This window comes from Rattus rattus, chromosome 5 (assembly GCF_011064425.1).
Source record: "Rattus rattus isolate New Zealand chromosome 5, Rrattus_CSIRO_v1, whole genome shotgun sequence".
In the NCBI taxonomy this organism is placed as follows: Eukaryota; Metazoa; Chordata; class Mammalia; order Rodentia; family Muridae; genus Rattus; species Rattus rattus.
The window spans coordinates 86,644,766-86,651,804 of NC_046158.1; the positions used below are offsets into that span (position 1 = coordinate 86,644,766).

General features: G+C 39.0%; 1 non-coding gene across 1 annotated transcript; it reads left to right on the forward strand.

Annotated features, from left to right (window-relative positions):
- Window positions 1-2,227: 2,227 nt before the first annotated feature.
- On the forward strand, window positions 2,228-2,371 carry LOC116902563. Its single transcript, XR_004388159.1, has one exon. It is a non-coding gene; the product is annotated as a small nucleolar RNA SNORA48 (small nucleolar RNA).
- The last annotated feature ends 4,668 nt before the right edge of the window (window positions 2,372-7,039 follow it).

Sequence of the window (7,039 nt, forward strand, 5' to 3'; positions counted from 1 at the left end):
TTATTTTTATTTATTTTGCCAGTCATCCTTAGTTTTACCATAGGTCTCTAGGGTATGGTCTATAGTTCTGGCATTCTTCAAGCCAATCAAACATTGATTGACTAATTCCACAAGGTCTGTGCCTGGATTGCCCCCGCACATCTTGGCAGAACAGATTTTAGGTTGAGAGTTTTATGAAGGGGTTGGTGTCTATGTTTCTCTTTTCCATAGCCTATAGAGTACCCTCCTGAACTAAGGAGACTAGAATGCAGAGATGAAGTCTCCAGGTAGGCACCAGCCTCAACGCCTCTACGTTTTTGTGAATTAAATAAATGCTCAGTAATGCCATTCATTAATTATTGCAGTTCTATAGCTGTTGTCATAATTTTTTTATGATACCAATTCATACATACTACATTATACTTTTACCTTTTTATTCCTATTTTACTTTACAGAAATGGTGGACATTCTACATCATACATAAAAATTTAAAAATAATTATTGTGGTTGTTTGAATAGAAATGGTTCTCATAGATCCACAAAGTGGCACTATTAAAAGGTATGTCCTTGTTGGAGTAGGTGTTTCCTAGAGGAAATATCTAGTGGGAGGTTGGCTTTGAGGCTTCAGATACTTAACTAGGATCAATGTCACTATTTCTTTCTGTTGTCTCCCAATCCAGATGGCGCCCTCAGCCACCTCTCTCCAGCATGTCTTGCCTGGAGTCACCATGATCCCTGAGTGTTGATAATGTACAAAAAGTTCTAAAGTGTAAGCTGTCCACAATGGATTGTTTTCCTTTAAAATAATTGTTGTGGTCATAGTGTTTCTTCACAGCACTAAATCCCCTAAGATAATCCTTGAACAAATTCTCCTCTAAATATGCATGCCAGTGTCACTCAAACATACATATGTGTAAAATGTCAAAAATATCCAACATTCTTAAGGGATTTGTACAGTTTTACTTGTTACATCTGACAATCCCATACTCCATTTTGCTCTCAGACCCCTGTGAAACCCATCTCATGTACTAGGACCTCTTGTAATCACATATAATATCTTTGGTAATACCAGGAGATGTGGGAACAAATTACTTTTTATACATTTGATTTTGACTTTTAAACATCTTACCAAAGTCAGGTATTTTAAAAGACATTATATCCAATTAATCTTGGAATTCTTAGAAGGTGATTTTGCATTAATTCCTGTATGTAGGTTCTTTGTAATTATAAAATTGAAGCGTGGAGTGCTCTGGGTAAGAAACTTGACCCCTCAGCCTCTAACTAGATTGTAGGTCGCAGTTCAGAACTCTTTCTGCAATTAAACTATTATGCTTGAATCGAAAATAACTCAAAGTCTACACAATAGAATTTTCAGAAGCCCCATGTGTCTTCCTTATAGCTCATTGGTGGCTATTTATTTATTTCTTATTGAGAGGTCTAGATTAAAATGTAGGTAATAGCAAATTCTGAAAAGTCAATGATATTTAAACAGCTTGTCCTCTAGCACAGTTGAATACTCTTTTTTTAATGTTGAGTTTCTTGAAAGTCTATTTTTTTCCAAAGGTCAGAGTATACACAACAATAACAATGACAAGAACAAAATGGAAGGATTTAATAAATGTGTTCTTTGGAATTATTTAAAATATGGATTAAAACTGGTCACATTTCTTGAAAAGGTATCTTAAATAATTAATATAATTCACTGCCTCAACAAATACTCCTTGAAAAGATGATTCAATTTAATTACCTAGAATTTGAAAGAAAATCTTTTCAAAAATATTCACAAAAACTATACAATGAAGTAATATTTGAATTACTTTCAAGGCCATGAACATCATTAGCTGTTGAGCCATTGACATAATTATAAATTTAGTTACCTATATCTACACACATGTCTGTGTGTGTATCTATATTTGTGCATGTGTTTGTGTGTTTATGTACTTGCATATGTTTATATATACTTGTACAGTTTATTTTACAAAACATTATTTCAAATTTATAATTGAGTGATAGAAAAAGAAAGTGCTCAGAGAATATTTTTTTAGTTTAATTATAGATTTAAAAAAACTTTACTTGTTGGGTTAAATGTGAAATCTCCACTCATTGTACCAGTTTCACCTTCTCTTTTTCAGCACATATATAAGCATATAAGTCTAAGTCAGAACCATGAAATTATAGACACAGAAAGTATTTGAAAATGTTCTTTATATGGATAACACATATTGCATCATTTATAAAGGGGAAAATGACCCCCGGGCAATGGAGAAAGAGATGCCCTGTTAGGGGTGGTGCTCTTATATCAGTCAGGGGCAGAGCAGATGACAGGCCTTTGTTCATCCTAGCTTGGTGCCTGCCTTGGTGGCCAAAGTTGTCTGATGCCTAAGACTCATAAAAATCACATCACATCAAATCAAATCCAGGTATCACAGCAGGGGCAGAGGAAGGCAGATAGGGACCTGCTGATCGCCACGCCACCCACAGACATGCTCTCCAGCAGGGTCATAGATACCTGCTTGCAGCCACTCCACATCACTTAAAATGATGGAGTGTTTCACCCAGGGGCCTGTAAACCACATAGCCAACCTACAGCGGGAGCCACCAAAATGTGTATGTGGTGGTCAGAAAGAGAAGTAGAACAACTTGAGCTTTATGAAGAGAGATGGAGCTGGAGACTTGAAGGAAAGAGGAATGGCCTTTGTCACTATCCAGCCCTACCACCTAGGGCTATGGTGGTTCCCAGAATCAGCGCTACTGAGGTCTCTATGAGTCATGGGTAAATACCAGGGATTATCAAGTCCATGGCTCACAGTACACTAGAATATACAGACATGCTTGCAGTTGAGGCATCCAGGGGACCACATGGATATCTAGGAGGTGTCCCATAATGGGAACTGCCTCACTGGATGCAAGTAGTCCATGCAGCACAATGGCGACTCTGTGGGCAGCGGGGGAGTTGATGGATACGCCAGAACCTGCCAGTGTGGGAGAGGTAATCCTAATCATTTGTCTGCAGTGTGGTACCACAAACACAAAAGTGATACTCACCCACAGACCATCCACAGCTCCTTGCCACCCCTGGCAGTCAGGAAAGCTACCCAGAGTCCTGAACTCACTGAGGCTCACTAGCTGCAGCACAGGGGGAGCTAGCCTTGGATCTCACCTGACAGCAAAGTAGAGCTGATATGGTTGAGGAGGGTATGAGTATGCAGGATCTGAGGATAAAGAAGCTGACTCTGCCACTCCTTGCCTTTGAATTGGAGTGAGTATGGGGGGGTGGTCTCCCCACCCTGCCAGCCCCCTCCTGCAGTATCCAATGGATCTTGCCCTGGAAGTCATGAGAGAGCAGAATTGCTAGTCTTGCCCGTCATTGACTGCAGCACTCAATGAAAGAGGTGTCCCTGCACCTACCTGGGCAAACACAGTGGAACTGGCTGATGACAAAGGCAAGGAATCGAGTCAGTCCAAGGCTGTGAGTGAGGGGAGATTGTCCCAGCACCCCACAGTCTGCAGCACTTGGAGGAATGGGCCAAGCATCTTGACGGGCACAGTGGAGCTGGCTCTGGAGGCATGGGATGCAGGTGAGCTGACTCTGAGGGACATGAGAGCAGGAGAGTTGACTTGCTCCTGCCAAAGGCAACATCAAACGACCCTGCAGGAACAGTGCTGTGGAACTTTCCTGGTGGTGTGGGTAAGAGAGAAGAGTTTGTAGGCCCGACTGGGCTCAGCTACCACCTGGGACCTGATACGAGGTTCAATTGGCCCATCACCAAATCCCTATCATCTTCAAATGGTTGTAATGTGAACGATCAGTCCTGCCTGTTTGAAAAGCAGGACCTTCATGACCCAGTGGAACTATAGGATAATTAGGAGGAATCCCATGAGGATCTAACATTGATGGCGTCACAGAAGCCATAGATCTCAAAAACCAGACCAATGCCTTTGTTGCAATGAACATTTTTAAGTGGAGATTTGTGGACAGAGAGATATACTGTGGGACACATTGGGACAGACAACAGCTTCCACAATGACATGTTTTCTACGCTTTGTTTTTGTTGTTATTGCTCTGTGTGTGTGTGTGTGTGTGTGTGTGTGTGTGTGTGTGTGTGTTTATTGAGTATGTTTTGGGCCCAAAAGGAGACAGGAGATGACAGGCCTGAGATGCATGATAGAAACTCATGAAGAATCAATAAAGGCTACAAAATAAGAGCAAAGTGTTATTTTTTATGGTTCTGAAAAAAATTAAATATCAAATTTAAGATAACAACATCTACATTCTTGTGTCATAACGTGGCAGCAGACATAGTATCGTGATGTATGCCTTTGTTCTTGCAGATAACTTCAAGTATTCATCCCAGACTTTCATTTCTATTACGCCATCTAACACACATGACCATTAAAAAATGGACCCATCTCTAACTATTGCTGCTGCATGAACATTCTTACACGTGTACTTTAGGAAATAAACCTCAGACATAAAAACCATCCCCACATTAGTTTATCACATCTGCTTTTTTGTCAAGTTCACAAAACTTTGTGGGTTCAAAAAATTCATGAAATGAGCCCATACTACTGCGTCCTTAAGAATCACAAGCAAGACAACATTAAAGATGGGGAAATTTTATTATCAAGAAACCAGTGTAGCTTCTGTTTACTCTGAACATTTAACTGATTAATCTAGAAAATAAAAAAATTCAAATCATGAGTTTGAAAATACTTATGTTCTCTACTTTATCTTACCTCTATTTATAAATATATTTTGCAAAGATTAATGTTTTCTGGTTACTTTTTAAATATAATTAAAGACCTTTGCACTCCTTTCCACTGGCTGAGTTAATTAGAGCTAAATTAGTGATGTTTGCTAAATTACTAACATTTAATTTAATGGGAAAATACTCTCTTGTAGTATATAAGGAGTTTAGAATTCGAAGCAATTAGCTAGCTTTTCCTCAAATAATATTAAAAGTATAGTTTCATGGTATAGGCTTCCTATATAAAGTTGTAGCATAAACAGTTGAATACCCTTAAAGTTCTAATATGTTGAACCTAATGGAATGTGAATATGAAATGCTCCCACAAGCTCACAGGTTTTTAAATTCTGCATATTTTAGAGGTCATACCTGGCTAATAGGGGCAAGTAAAAGAATATCTGTGGAGGTTTTGACCCTGATCTCTTCCTCTCTGTCTTTACTTCCTTTTAACCATTGTTGCCTCACAACAGTCTCGGAAACATGAATTCTAGCATGACTGAAAATTCTAAAACTGACCCCCCCAAAACCTTTCTTTCTCAAGATCCTTATGTCAGCTGTTTGGTCACAGTGATAAAAATTAGGTAATAAAAATTCTAAACTCAAAATATTCTGGTATTAGAGGAATAGATATAGGGAGACAATTCTACCATAAAGCTGAAGTGCTGGTGAATACAAGACCTGAGTGGCTTTTCCAAGGGTGAGACCTGTAGTCTTGATGCTATAAAAAGAGTGAGCACAATAGTTGTGAAAAAATGCATATTTTTCAGGACTTAGCTAAGACTGAGTGTAATAAGCATTTATAATGTGAAAACCATATTATAAGGACTAATGTGTCCATGTCCAGAAAAATCTTCTCGACTTTTTTACATAAATTCCTGTAGGCCACATAGCTAGTGACTGACCTCTTGATTACTGATTTAAGCCACTTAACATGTATGGCATGTTAGCATCAGAACCCGACAAAGTAAAAGATGAGTATTTCAAGTTTTGGGGAAATACTTTGAAGGTGATAAAAGCAAATTAAAAGTGAATTTATGCTGTTTTCACAATACTAATTTTGGATTATTTAAGTTATGTGATCCTCTTTGCCAAATTGTCCTCAGTTCTCAGTACTTTGACCTAGTGAAGCCCCAAACCGTGTTAAAAAGTTTTTATTATCAGGCCGTATTTATTATCAGAGTAGAAAAAGAAAACCAGAAAAACAAATAAAATGAGCTGATTTTAGTTTATTTTTATCTTGGAGGTATTAGTGGTAAGTACTTGGCAGCATATAGAAGTTAAGTTCTATTCAAGCTCCATGAAAACTGCCTTGACTTTGATTCTTGATGCTTGGCTAGCTTTAGAATTTCCTCATATGCCTTCTACATCTAGGTATCAGGATAAAAAGTGCACAGAGCACTAATCCCACTGAACAAGAACATGCTAGTTCCTAGGATGATATTTGGAATCTAGTTTCAAGAATTGAGTGATGTCAAAATTGAATTACCTAGTGCGGTTGCTATTGTGGTGATGAAACACCAGGGCCACAGATTTTTGGGACAAGATAGTTTATCCTAGTTTATGCTTCCATCATAATTCACCATCAAAGAAAAGTCAAGATAGAACTCAAGCAAGAAAGAAAACCTGGAGGTAGAAGCTGATGCAGAGACCTAAAGGCGCTAATTCACAGCTTCCTCCCTCACTGCTTGGTAAATCTGCTTGCTTGCTTGTTTTTTCTTTCCTTTTCTTTCTTTCTTTTCTTTCAAGTTCTTTCCTTCCTTCCTTCCTTCCTTCCTTCCTTCCTTTCTTCCTTTTTCTTTTTTTCTTTTTTCACATTCTAGATTTTTCCCCTCCCGGGTTTCACATCCCATACCTCCTCTCCCCGTCTCCCTCAAATTTCCCCCTACCCAGTCTCTACAAGGATGTCCCCACCACACCCACCCCACCAGATCTCTAACCTTCCCAGGGCCTCCAGTCCCTTGACGGTTAGGTGCATCTTCTCTGACTGAACGCAGACCAGGGAGTCCTCTGCTGTATATGTGTTGGGGGCAAACTAGGCATTGTATGCTGCATGGTTGATGAAGCCTGATTTTTTTATAGAGACTAAGAATACCCATCACGGATGGCATAATCATTCTTATCAACCACAATTAATAAAATGCTCCCAGGGCTTACCTAGAGTCTGATTTTGGAGGTAATTTCTCCAACTGAGTCTCTCCTCCTGATGACTCTTTCACTGTCAAGTTGACACACAAATCACAAAATGACATCTGTGAACTTGACACACAACACATCACTTTTGAGTTAGAACCTTTCCTTTCTAATTTATCTTT